Here is a 14,087-nt window from a genome sequence, read left to right as displayed (position 1 = left end):
TGGCCTGAGCCATGGTCCCTGTCTTAACTATATTTCTAATGTTGTAACAAAACACCATGATCAAGGCAACTTATAAAAGAAAACATTTAATTTGGGGCTCACAGTTGCAGAGGGTTAGAGTCCATGGCCGTCATGGTAGGGAGCATGGCAGCAGGCTGCATAATGCTGGAGTAGTAGCTGAGAGCTCACATCTTGATCCATAAGCATGAGGCAGAGAGAGACTGGGAATGGTGTAGGCTTTTGAAACCTCAAAGCCTAGCCCCAGTGATACACCTCCCCCAACAAGGTTACACCTCCTAACCCTTCCCAAACCATTCCCCCAACTGGGAACCAAGTATTCAAACATATGAGCCCATGGGGCCATTCTCATTCAAACCACCAGTATCTAAAAGTATAGGATGAGTCTTCAGGCTGTGAGAGATTTGTGTCTCCTTCCTCTGCCCCCTCAAAACACTGACAAGTCCACATATAGACGCTATAGTCCCAAACAAGCTACCTTTAAGTCATCTCAGTTTAGGTACCAGAGATGTGAACAAGAAAGCCATCCTAGACCTGGATCTATTAGCAGAGGCCTCAGTAACCAATCATTTGGCAGTGAAGAGTCATCTGTGCATGGCTTGCTTCAAATTCTAAATGTATAGAATCGATGAGCCAAAGTCAATCTTTGTGCTTTTATACCTCTCTAGTTGATGTGGTTTGTTTTAACTCCAGCATACTTAACAAGAACAGATTCCATTGCCAAGAGTGTGGTGCCATTCAAACAAAATCTAAAGCACTGCCATTGGTGTAAGAACGGGACATCAAGGACTTAAACCAAGAAGGTAGGGCTACTGGTGGAGTGCTGGCATGTATGGGGCCCTGAGTTCAATCCCCACTAATGCAAAGTGGCATGCAGATGTTTCTGGAACTGAGAAGGAAGGTCCTTCTGTGGTGGCTGAAAATGTGACAGTATTGTGGCCTGTCTATGACAGAAGAGAGAACAAGAAAAGTGCTTAATAGATTTGTGATCTACCTAAGGAAATCCCCAGGCAGAACACTGGAAGCGTTAATTGACATCTTGATACATATGATGAAGTGTAAAGTGGAGGGCTGGGAAGAGAGCTCCATTGGTAAAATTTTTGCTACACAAGCATGAGACCCAAGTTTGATCCCTAGAACCCATGTGAAAAGGCTATGTGTGTGGAACAAGCTTGCAATGCCAGCACTGGGGAGGCGGAGATAGGGTGATCCCTGTAGCCCTGGACAGGTAGGCTAAGCTCTACCCTGAGCAAGCTCCATATCTTCTCTCAAAATACGATGTGGATGGTGCCTGACAACACCTGAAGTTGACCTCTGGCCTACACATCCTCACACATACAGCGTCCAATTGTACCCATGGACATGTGCATGCGTGCACACCTACAGACGCAAGAGAGAGGAGCCTGGAGAACAAACCGTCAGGTTTCCAGGTAAAATGCAGAGGAATTATAAAGACTCTAGAACTTGTTGGGTTGAAAAACTGCTTCTTATTCTCAGAACCTCTTGACAGGAAATACTTTTCAAATTAAGACATGCCTTCACGGTAGAGATTAAATCTAAGGTTGTCAAGAAGGCATCTCATAACAAAGGCATCTCTTCTGAATGTGAATGAAAACCCTTTAAGAATTCAGAATGACTTAATGATCATAAACCCTCTCAGGGAGACAAAAACTTCTGAAGGTTTGAGACCATGCCTAGAATAACTTCCCCAATAAACAGAGCTTCCAGGTACTGAAACAGCTTGTCCTGCATGCAGCAGCATCACAAGGAGCCAGAGGAGAAGGGGACTCATCAACCTAATGTAATGAATTATACCACACAGTAAACCTACAAGTTTTTTTTTTTTTAAAAAAAAAAAAAAACCTGCATTCAGCAGTTCAGTCTGAAAGAGACCAAGTACAACATGAGAGAAGTTACGTGTCAACGTGAAGACTGACTGTTGCCCAAAGAGTAAATAAAGCACTTGAGATGGCACACCTTGGTACTGTGTTTTACCACACACTTCCTTTTAAAATGAAGACACCCTCAGACCCCTGAGTTTTTCTAAGTAGAAGGCTGGAAAACAAAGTTACTCAGTTATGAACACAGACATTCCTTATAGGAAATTAATAGATATCTTTGAGAGCAGAAGCAAGAACTCCAAAGGTATTGACAGCCACAAGAGGCAACTCCAAGTGAGTAGAACCAAGAACTCCAAGGGTACCAATAGCCACAAGAGTCAACTGGGAGTAGAATCGAGCCTCTAGCTTAGATCCATCAACACATACCAGATTGACTAGCTCCGTGGACCTAGGAGCAATCATAAGGTTTCTTACTGATGTCATTTTTTAAATAGGACCATCATTAGCAATTACCCAGTGATTCCCACATTATACATATATACATGCATGCGTACATGCATGCGTAAGTTCTCTCAATGGTTCATAGGTTTTCACATTGGGAGAACCCATACTCAAGGAACTTATACTTAAGGAGTCACGTCTGCATCTGGATCTGACTTGGATGAGGAGTTCCTAGTATTAAAATAGAGAGGTTCTTCTAATCACAGAAGAGAAGCATGAGAGCACTTTGCTTAAGGGGACCTGATGCCTCTCTTCAGCTGGAATCCCTAGAGAGGCATATCAAGGTTCTCCAGAATGTGGGAAGAAACTAGGGATTCAAGCTCATCTTCAGGCCTGTGGTAGTTTGAATGTACTTGGCCCCCATAATCACATAGGGAGTGGCACTATTAGGAGGTGTGGCTTTGTTGGACTGGGCGTGGCCTTGTTAAGGAAGTGTGTCACTGTGGGGGCGGGCTCTGAGGTTTCCTATACTCAGGATACTTCCCAGTGTGTTTGTTAGCTGGACTTCCTGTGTCTGCAAGATGTAGGATGCTGAGCTCCTCCAGCCCCACATCTGCCCGCATGCCCCAATGCTCCCCACCATGACGATAATGGACTGGACATCTGAAACTGTTAAGCGGGTCCCCTCAATTGAATGCCTCCCTTATAAGAGTTGCCATGGTCACGGTGTCTCATCACGCCATAAAAACCTAACTAAGATAAGGCCCCTCTAGTTCTCCTACTCCACCTCCTAACTCACTAAGGGTCATTGGCCTACACCAACTGAGAGGAATCCTACTACAGAACCACTGAGTTGGCTTTTTCTCTCTTTCCTTTGCCCCTGATGCTCGCTTCTTCCATCAGGAGACACAGTCCTCCATTCCTCCACATACTCTCGTAAATACAAACAATCTTCCTAACCAATGTGTCCTTATGGAAAGTTGAGAGCATTGGTTCTGGAAGCAGATCCACTGCATTCAAATCAAGCAGCTTTGCCACTTATTAGGCAATCCTAGGCAAGTTGCCCAGCTACCCTGTGCCTTAGTATTCCCATGTACAAGGTTGTGATAACAATGGTACCTACTACATAAGACATTGTAGAAAACACAAGAGACGAAGTATAAAGTGCTTTTTATAGTATTTGCCATGGAGAAACATTTAACAAATGCAGGTTCATATGGTTTACCAATGCATATTCACTTCATTATTTCTCAGACAACTCCATGAAGCTAGAAGGAATTCCTATTTCCATGGTGCACACTATGGAAACCCACTTACAGTTTCAGATGTATTAGAGGCATAACCTGGACTCACATAACAAAGAGAATCAGTCTTTAAATCCATATTTGGAATCTAATCCCAGTGTTCTTTCCACTGTCCCGTGCTGCATATGAAATAAGGGGAGCAGTGTGATGGCCGTCGCTGGATGAACGAAGAAATAGATCTTCAAATCTTCAAATAAAACCGAGTGTGTCAGTGTGTGTGAGCAGCCCCAGTGACTTAGGAAGCTGAGGGAGGAAGATCACTTCAGGATTCGGGAGTGAACATGGGCAGCACAGAGAGATCCCTGTCTACACACACACACAGCCCAGGTGTGATGCATTCATGATGGCATCACTAGTTAATAGTCACGAGGGGACACAATGCATCGTGACTAAAAATGGGTTCCTCATGTACAACGTGAAGATTAATTATCATCACTGAGTTGTTTGAGACTCATGTTGGATTCTATAGGCACAGTGTCAGCACCATAAAAAAAAAAAAAAAAAAAAAACTTAAGTAAACATGCCTCTCCTGTGCCCAAGGTCAAGTTTTGGTTGGTTTGATGTTATTATTTTTTTAACACCTATTTCATTTCTGAAATATTTGCGATAAAAGGAAAATCACTCAAGGCTTACATTTAATTATCTTCATGAAAGTATATTTAATCCTTTGCTATGCATGAGTTAAGGAATCTTCAGGCAGAGAGAGATGGAGTACTTAATAAAAATGGATATAGGCCTGGGGATGGAGTAGAGAAGGCAAAAACATGAAAACTGTACAGGTTCAAAATCACTAATTGGAAAACAGTTTTAGAAAAAGAAGCTTTTACATGATAGACATCAAACACACACATCTTTGCTTGAAAATATGTGCCAAAGGGATGGTTTGTGTCCTGCTTATTTACAAACACACATCCGGGGGGGAAATGTTCAATTTCCATCAGAGGAAGGAAGCAATCTCTTTCACCATGGGTCCAGGACAGCTTTAACCAGTCTGAGACACACAATAGCAGCAATTTCAACTTTGCTAGATCTCTATTATGCTGAAGCATCTTGTGGTGCTTTGTGATAGCATTAAAAAAATGTATCCGTTCTAGAGGCTACATAGTGAAATTTGGCTTCATATCACTTTCATCATTATTTGTCCCTAAAATGACACAGTAAATTGATGATACCTGTTTTCTATCTTAGATGCCATTATGAAATAAGATCAGGCTGGGTGGTAGTGGTGCACGCCATTAATCCTAGCACTCGGGAAGCAGAGACAAGCGGATCTCTGTGAGTTCGAGGCCAGTCTGGGCTGCAGAGTGAGTTCCAGGAAAGGCACAAAGCTACACAGAGAAACCCTGTCTCAAAACAAGAGAGAGAGAGAGAGAGAGAGAGAGAGAGAGAGAGAGAGAGAGAGAGAGAGAGAGAGAGAGAGAGAAATGAAGAAGATCAGACAATGAGGGAGGTGGCGTCATCTGGGAGATTTACAGTGGTCTGTCTGTCTCCTCAAAGCTGGAGCCTGTACTTTCCTTTTTAAAATTCACCTTGAACACTTAGGGTTGTCTCTTCAGCATGTTCTAAGACGTTCTTCCCACCCACATTCGTCACAAATGTACACTCAACTGATTTCACCTGAGAATGTCTACCTAGCTATGCGCCATCCCTGAGAAATCCATCTCCTTGTCAGTTAAGGACATGTACTCTGGAATGCACAGACTATCGTCTCTCTTCATGTCCCCCAGGATGATGCTTTCCTGTGTGTCTCTGGCTATTTAGCAGTCTCTTTACAAGGGGGAGTGGTTTCAGGTAGGGGACTAGGGGGGTTTTAATAGAGCAATTAGGAGTAAATAATTGAATTGAATTGATGGAATTTAATAAGAGTCTATTTCTGTTTGCAGAAACACAGAGCAGACTCGCGCTTTCTATGGTCACGTTGGATTATTCCTCCCACCTTCACAGCGGCTGTTTAGAAGTGACCTTTAGCAATCATTGTGTGTTTTCTTTTCAAAACTAACACTGCCTATGTCGCATTAACACAAAACATCTCTTGAAGGTGTAGAGAAACCACTAAAAGGGTGATGTATGAAAAATAGTGTATATAGTTACATCACACAGCAGGCAAGGGTGCCCATAATTGCCCTTCAAGATCCCCCAGAACTTGGGTGACCAGGCACACAATGCCTGAAATTTGGTTTGATAGTCACTACCAAAAGCATTGCATTTCTAAAACAAAGCAAAGCTCTATCTCCCCTTTTCCTCCTCCATACTCCATGGGCTCTCTTCAAAGATCCAAGATGGGAGAGCATGACCTGCTAAGTGAAAAGGAAGAGGAGCCAGCAACCCCCAAGGAAAACCAAAGAAAAACAACTCAAGTATATAGAGATGGCGTGCTGAAACTCCACGGTGTAAAACATCATTCATTTTGGGAAACAAATTAATTAAACTGTTAAATGTCAAACAAGACCCCTCATTATTCATGTCAGGGAAATTTCAACTCAGTAATAGGTGTGATAGAGATGTCATCTAATTGTTGACGATCTTTCTAACTGAATTGTTCTCACCCGGTAGCATCAGGGCCTTGGGAGATGAAATATTTACGGCTGTCGAACTCTTTCTCTCCGGGGTTGCCCATTTGGCCCGCAACTTTGGATACTGCCATGCTCTATTTTGTTCCCGCTACACTTTTCCAAACTTTCTGATTACCTGGGGACTGCAGAAAGGCTGGGCGAGCCTCACAACGGGTCTCAAGTTAAAATGAGGAGCATCGCTCCCGTTGAGATAGCAACAGAGGTATCGGGGAGTTCCGGACAAAGAGAAATTCGTCTTTCCTTTTTCTTTCCCCTCCTCCAGAACAAACTTCCAAGCTGTTACGCAGCACAGCCCTGGAAAATCACAAGACCCTCCAGAAGAATTTGGCGAAGCAAAAGTCTTGCTGTAATTTACCCAGCTCTGTAATTTGTTAATTCTGAAGTTGCTAAGAAGAGTGAGTTCATGAAAACGTGAATTTCCCCCCAGATAGCCTGTTCCTGGCCACAGTGCATCTTCTCTGTACTTCCACACTGTCTTCACTCAAAAATATCTATTTTTTTGAAAAATTCATTTTTGGTGTCTTTCGAGGGCCAAGGTTATTGGTTTTTGTTTTGTTTTGAAAGGAAATCTAGTAATAATCAGAATCTCAGTTAACAAATACCATGTATGTTTCTGATAAATCATTTAATTCTCTACGTGACTCAAAGTCTTCCAAGATTGCAAGTTATTCTCTTAACTATCATGATTAAATTATGTTTAATTTAAAAATAGTTTAAGATCATTTTCTTGAAAGGCAAGATAATTAAACATACAGGATTTTCACAAACATTCGGGGGTAAGGGTGAACACTCCATCACTTCCGTTCTCCAAGACACAGCTCTTCCGCTGCTAATCAATAATTCCTGACTAAACTTTATAACCTTTGGGGAAAGGATTTCACTTGGTTACACACACTAGACGTCAAAACCAAATCTCTTCTGTCCCCTGAACCACCCTATCGGGCTAAGACTCCAACACAGATCAAAAGAAACCAACAAAAATTAAACTGGAAATGCATGCTAAAAATAATCCAATAGCACGGCTTCCCCCTGGCCTAACACTGTGGCATTTACTTCATTAAGTGTTTCTAAAAAAACTCCCAGTGGGAAAGGTACTTAATTTATTTACTGCATGAGTCTAACGAGAACTGTGAAAGAAATGTGAGGTCAATTGGCTTGGTTTGGAACAGGATTACTGGAACATTGGGTGTTTCGCATGAGGCCCTCTCGCCTGACCTCAGCAATGAGACATCTCTGGGTTGGAGCATGTATTTTTCTGATAGAACCTTAGCAACAAAAAGAAGTTTTCAAGGGGAAAAAAAAGGCAAAGAAAATTGCTTCCTCGCCACTCTTGCTCTTTCTAATAAATAGAAGCCACTACTTTGTACTGTCACCCTGTCATCGGTCACAGCAACCCTCTAGTGCTCCGAGACTACAAACAGCTGAAACCCAAGTGGCCACAGGCCACAGCATTGTTTTCCGAGAAGGGCTGGACAATGAAGGAAACACAGGGCAAACCCTACCCCCCAACTTGTATGCCCACCTAAGCTTCCTGCCCTTCTTCGCTAGCTGCTCCACACTCCACGATGTGCCACAGCTTTAAACTCAGAATTTCTACACCCAAATATCCTCCTGTCCTACCGGTTGCCCCCTCCCAAACCACAGGCTCACTCAAAGGCGCCAAGATTATGCCAACTTTTCAAAGATGTAGCTTCGACTTATGGAATACAGTAAGTCCACTCATTTTGGATTTCCCTAGAGATGGGTAGGTAGGCCTGTGGGTGACATGTGAATGAATTTCCAATTTCCTCAACAACTTCCTTCCCTTTGTCCTTCCAGAACATTCTGTTGAAGCTGTAGATTTCTCACCAGAGCCTTCAGCCTCTCCATAATAATCTGACCTGGAGTCACAGGTACTGTCTTAACCTAAATTGAAAGCTGATCCCTGAAAAGCCTTTACCAGACCTCCTTGCCTTTTTGGACAAGAAGGCCAGCACCCAAAGAACGGCCATGGCAGAGGATCAAACTTCCCCTTATGGAGGAGCAAACCACAAGTGAGATCCCAACTTACTCCTCCACATGAGTTTTGTGGGTGATCGTGTGATGTTAATCCTGCTGCTTCGGTCCCCTGCCCTCAGCCACTCCTTCTCCAGCACTGCAGAGACGTACAGAGAATAAGCTACTGAGTTGCCTTCATTTGCCACTAACCTGGCATACACACATGATCGACATGAGACCATCCAGCTTCCTAGAGGCTGTGTAGATTTATAAGCAACAGTTCCCTCCCATGTAAATAGTCTAAGCCATCCCTTCCCAGCCCACAAATCCTAACACTACAACCTTTATCTATGAATATGCAACATATTCCTTATTTTTAAATATTCTAAAATGATCTAGAGAATATGAATATCATTGCAACAGCCATAACCCTTGCATAGATTGACCCTATACTCCACCATTAATTTCTTGCATTGATGTGGTCAATCCAATCCACTTCTTGAGTATCTCTCGTGCATCAGGCCCTCGTGGAGGCCCTGAAATCAGGGCAGTGACTAAGACGGGAAAAGTCACTGGTGCATGTATAGATTCAGGTCTTCTTTGTCTTTCTCATCACCTCAACATCCTTTGCTCTGGAGTCAGACGCCCGGGTTTACTCTGCACAGCGCTCTTTGCTCGGCTTCCCGACCTAGCACATCCTATCAACCACAAACCAGTGCTCCCTGGTGTCAGAGGAGCACAGCACCGGCTTGGGCCACCCTCACAAGAGACACTTTGGATTGGGTACAATCGGACATCCTGGGCCATCGATGGCACGCTATCCCGCAAAGTCCTCATTGCCACCTGGCTCGCCTCTCTACTAACCTACCTAGTCAGTCACCCAAGTCTGGATGAAGGTATTTTTGGTAGGTCACCTGGTGCTAACATTAAGTAAAAATTTTCTTCCTCCTAAACACATTTTCCCTTCCTGGATATAGATCTCAGCATGTGCGGCTGTCTTAGTCCATGTTTCTATTGCTGTGATAAAACACCATGAACAAAATCAAGTCAGGAAAGGTCTCTCTCAGCTGACAACTCTCAGGCCACACTCCATCACAGAAGGACATTAGGGCAGGAGCCCAAGGCAGGAACTGAAGCAGGGGCTGTGGAAGCAGGCTGCTTCCTGGCTTCCTCTGCCTGCTGTCTCGGGCCACTCGGGATCACCTGTGCAGAGAAGGGACCATCTACAGGGGGCTGGCCCCTTTCACGTCAACCATCAATCAAGAAAATGCTCGACAGAGTTGCCTGTAGCCATTTTCTCAGTTGAGAGACCCTCTTTCCAAATGATTCTAGCTTGTGTTGAGCTGACAAAACACTCACCAGGATAGTAGCCAACCCAGTCTCTTCTTCATTGGTGTTTTTCCTCTTTCCCTACATAGCCATCCACCACGATTCTACGAAGGGCTAAGGGACTATGATGTCAGCCCTGTGCACTGGATTGAAGGCCGTGTCTGTACTAGCTTTGACAGTGCTCCGGTCTACACTGTCAGAGAAAGTCAAGATGGCCAGGAGTCCTTTCACATGCTCCCACCCTTGAAGGGAAAGAGGAAGAAGTGCCTTGGGCTCTGATCAAAGGAAGACACATTCCCGAGAGGAACTGTACTCAAATGTGTAACACACACTTGAAATCAGTACTTCTGAAGTCTCATGTTCTGGATGTCTGAGGGTGCTCCTCTGGCCCTCATCTAACTCTGTGGGAAGAAACACAAAGGGTTTGTGGGGTACAGGCATAGGCTTGGAAGCGGCATGGGCTGGCTATCCACAGCGGGCTATTCCAAAGGGCTGCCCGAGAGCATCTCTTTCACTGTGTGGCCTGGAAGTTATAATAAATGGCCAGCACCGATCTTGAGTATAAATAAATACAGCAGGCTGCCAAAGCCCTCACTTAAATCCCCCCCCATAAAAAGCATGACTTCTCGTGAAGAACTGACCAATACCCAAAGTTACTCAATAGGTTTTTGTTTTGCTTTGTTTTTCTAGCTGCTTCACATACAGAGATGGAGAAAAAAATGCGACAGAATAGGTCCAGGCTCTCAAGTAGTCCTAGCAATACTATCGTTTATTTTTTTTGTGTGTGTTCATCTTATTTTTAGGGAAAAAAAAGATTAAATTATAAAACAAATAAAATACTTTTAAGCTGGCCAGTGGTGGTGAATTCAGGAGGCAGCATTCAGGAGGCAGAGGCAGGCAGCCTGGTCTACAGAGCGAGTTCCAAGACAGCCAGAGCTACACAGAGAAACCCTGTCTCAGGAAACAAGAACAAAAATGCTTTTAAGTCTGCTATAGATCAGGCCTTTCAAAAATGTACACAGATGTAGTTTGGTGGGAAAACTCCAATGTCGCCCTTAACTAGCTGGCCTCCCAATACAGAAGAACTGCTAGCCTCATTTCATTGTATTTTAAGTTTAGCGGCATTGTGTCCCAGGAATTGAGACAGAGCAAAAAGGTAGGAGATTTTTGAAAGGCGAGCGATAATGAAAGGGTAGGGAAAACGTTCTTGAAATTTAGGTACATGTAGGTCAGAAGATGAGGTATCCTGTCAGAATGAGACAAACGGAAGGACAGTTTTGCGCCATGTTTAAAATACATCCCTAAAAGCTAGATAATAATAATAACAGCTGCCACTCATGGGATGCTGGTGCCTTGCTAAGTGCTTTATGTGTGTTTTCTGATTTTATCCCTACAGTAAACCTATGATTTATTAGTCTCAGTTTATAAAGAAAATGAGTCACAGAAAGGTGAAGCTATTAGTCCAAAGTCAAAGTGTTGACTCTGAGGAGGTGGGAGCTTCATGTTGGAACACTGCACTGCAACTTCCCAAAGAGAAAGGGAAGAAAAAAAAAATCCAACTCAGAAAAGACAACAGGAAAGAACTGCTCGATGTACAAACTACATAAAAACAAACATCAGGTGATTTCTGTTCTGATCAACTTGGTCAGTGGCAGAAGCCATAAAAGTGCTACAGCTCGCTGAAGATGGAACCAGAAGAACACCTTCACTGGGCTCCTTCCTCCACCCACCTGCAGAGGAAGTTCTTGAAATGTTGCTGTGTGGTGGTATTGTGTTCCCCAAAACATTGTGCATGCTAATAAACTTATCTGGGGTCAGAGACAGAGCAGCCACAATATTAAACATAGAGGTTAGGCAGCGGTAGCACATGCCTTTAGTCCTAGCATTCCAGAGACAGAGGATCTCTGTGAGTTCAAGGCCACATTGGAAACAGCCAGGCATGGTGACTCACGCCTTTAATCCCAGAAAGTGAGCCTTTAATCCCAGGGAGTGAGGCAGAAAGCAGAAAGGTATATAAGGCATGAAAACCAGGAACTAGAAGCTTTTGGCCTGGTTAAGCTTTCAGGCTTTCGAGCAGCAGTTCAGCTGAGATTCTTTCTGGATGAGGACTCCGAGGCTTCCAGTCGGAGGAAACAGGATTAGCTGAGGTAGCTGTGGCTTGTTCTGCTTCTCTGATCTTCCAGCATTCACCTCAATAACTGGCCTCAGGTTTGATTTTATTGATAAGAACTTTTAAGAGTCATGCTACATTGCTCTCCATAATGTTATCACTCGAAAGTCAAAATCACACTGAGCTAAAGGAGAGGCAACCAGGAGGAGAAAGCTGTGGAATAATGCCAGAAGACAGGTGCTGCGATAAGAAAGGGGGAAGACAAGGCAAGAGGACCACTGGGGAAGGAGGTTGGGGGGCAAAGGATGCTGGAGACAGTGGTCTGTAGTGTTATTAAATAGGGTGGTCAAAACGGCCTCATCGGAAAAGTCAAACTGGGACAAGGATGAGACGAGGGACCCAAGCACAAAAGAGCCGCAGCCTAGAGCAAGGGCAGTTCAAGAGAAGAAAAGAACAGCCGGAGCAGGAGCCCTCAGCTAAAGTCTCCTCTTAAATTCAGACAATTTAGAGAAATAAAATGCACTGAATAAGAATATAGACCCTAGAATTAATTGTTGGATAATTGAATTTGAGACTGGAGGCAGATGAGAAGCAGAACATTTGCATAATCTCAGGTTATCTCCTGACAGAATATCTCTTCGTTGAAAAGGAAAATGAGGGCTGGAGAGATGGCTCAGCGGCTAAGAACACTGGCTGCTCCTCCAGAGGACCCAAGTTCAATTCCCAGCCCCCACATGGTAGCTCACAACAGTCTAGAACTTCAGTTACAGGGGATCTGGCATCCTCACACAGACATACATGCAAGCAAAACACTGTTGTGTGATGTTTTGTTGGTGTTCTGACAAATAAAGCCTGCCTGGAGATCAGAGGGCAGAGCAGCAGCCACTAGAGACTTCTTACCTCTAGGAATCCCTGCACTGGGGCTGAGATCCTGTCTCCACCCACCTTATATTCCTGTCTCCACCTCCCTAGTGCTAGGATTAAAGGCATGCGCCACCACTGCCCGCTCTTCTCTTTTAGACCGGTTCAATCTGGTATAGCCCAGGGTGGCTTTGAATTCCTGATCTCCCTGCTTCCTCCTCCCAAGTGTTGGGATTAAAAGTGGCCTCTGTGGTTAACTAGTGGCTAGCTCTGCCCTCTGATCTCCAGGTGAGTTTTATTTGTCAGAACACAAACAAAATATCATACAACAAAACACCAAATTAAATAAATAAATAAATAAATAAATAAATAAATAAATAAATAAATAAAAATAAAAAGACCATTGGAAAAGGAAAAATGATAGTGCTACAATAGAAAATCCTAGAAGCCACCTTCCTGATGTCATTTAATGGGAAGAGCACATCTCTGTTGGGATAGTGCAGCCAAACTTCAAAACCTCCACGTATCAGAGACAGTATGAGACATGGAGAGATACCCTACAAAATAACTGACCAGTACTAGGGAGTCCTGATGGGAGACAGCGAGCAATTGAGGGATTATCACAGATTTAAGGAGATTTAGAAAACATGACAGCTAAACACAATCTGTGGTCCTGGGGTGGACCATGGACCACAGAGAGGGTGTAAGTGAGACCGTGAAAACCCTGATGACCTTTGAACAAGGTCTCACGGCCATTGAGAATTCCTTTCAATGCTGATTTCCTGATTACAAGTCATCATTCTGTGGTGAAGGAAGATGATAGTGCTAAGGGAAGGTGGGGGGAGGACATATGAGACTCTTCTCACCTTAGGAATTCTTCTTGTTATTTAAAATAATCTCAAATCCCCTTAAAACAAAAGAAGAACAAAGAAGAAGAAATACTGTCGTGGATGCAGAGCCTGAGCAAACCCTGGCCTGTCCGCATTAGGTCTCACCTCCTCCCTGCACTCCAGTGGTAACTGCAGAAGTTTTAGTCTCACCAGAAGCCACACCACATTTGTTCCAGCACCTTTAACAAGGTAGTCATGACCAGGATCACCTCCTGCATGATTATTGACTAAAAGAAAAATATCTCCCACCTAAAATCGCGCAATCCATCTACATCATACTTTCCTATTACTGCGCATCCCCCACCCACACACCCTTCAGAGATACAGACCCACGTGCTTTGACCTATACGGGGTCCCTACAACGGTCCCTTGTGGACACGGACATCCTCTCGTCCCATGGATGAGATCCTGAATGGGGTCTTCATCAGAGTCAAGTTCAGTGCTCAGCCTGATACAACTGTAGGTGTGAGGGAAGCAGAGAAACATCTTTTCTAAGGCAGGAACACGCCCAGTATACAGAGGCTGCATGCTAAAAATCTCTGTGGTGGGAATTCCCTCCGGTGACCTAGCTCCCTAGTTGTGACTAGCTATGTGCAAACTGCGAAGTCGAAAGTGCTGATCCTAGACCCGATTAATGTTGGCTCAGCCATGCCCATCGGTGTGACAAAGGCAAACCAGGTAACACTCGTATTGATGTTGGAAATAACACTTTCCTTCTCACTGTGGATCATAACTGATTCAAC

At 44.0% G+C, this 14,087-nt stretch overlaps 1 protein-coding gene across 4 annotated transcripts in view; it reads right to left on the bottom strand.

Annotated features, from left to right (window-relative positions):
- Camkmt (calmodulin-lysine N-methyltransferase) overlaps window positions 1-14,087 on the bottom strand; it is a 371,202-nt gene that overhangs the window by 222,346 nt on the left and 134,769 nt on the right. The gene's annotated exons all lie outside the window — the stretch shown is intronic.

Source organism: Peromyscus maniculatus, chromosome 22 (genome assembly GCF_049852395.1).
Source record: "Peromyscus maniculatus bairdii isolate BWxNUB_F1_BW_parent chromosome 22, HU_Pman_BW_mat_3.1, whole genome shotgun sequence".
Taxonomy (NCBI): domain Eukaryota; kingdom Metazoa; phylum Chordata; class Mammalia; order Rodentia; family Cricetidae; genus Peromyscus; species Peromyscus maniculatus.
Note: the sequence above shows the minus strand (reverse complement) of the source record. Positions and strands in the feature narration are given on the sequence as shown.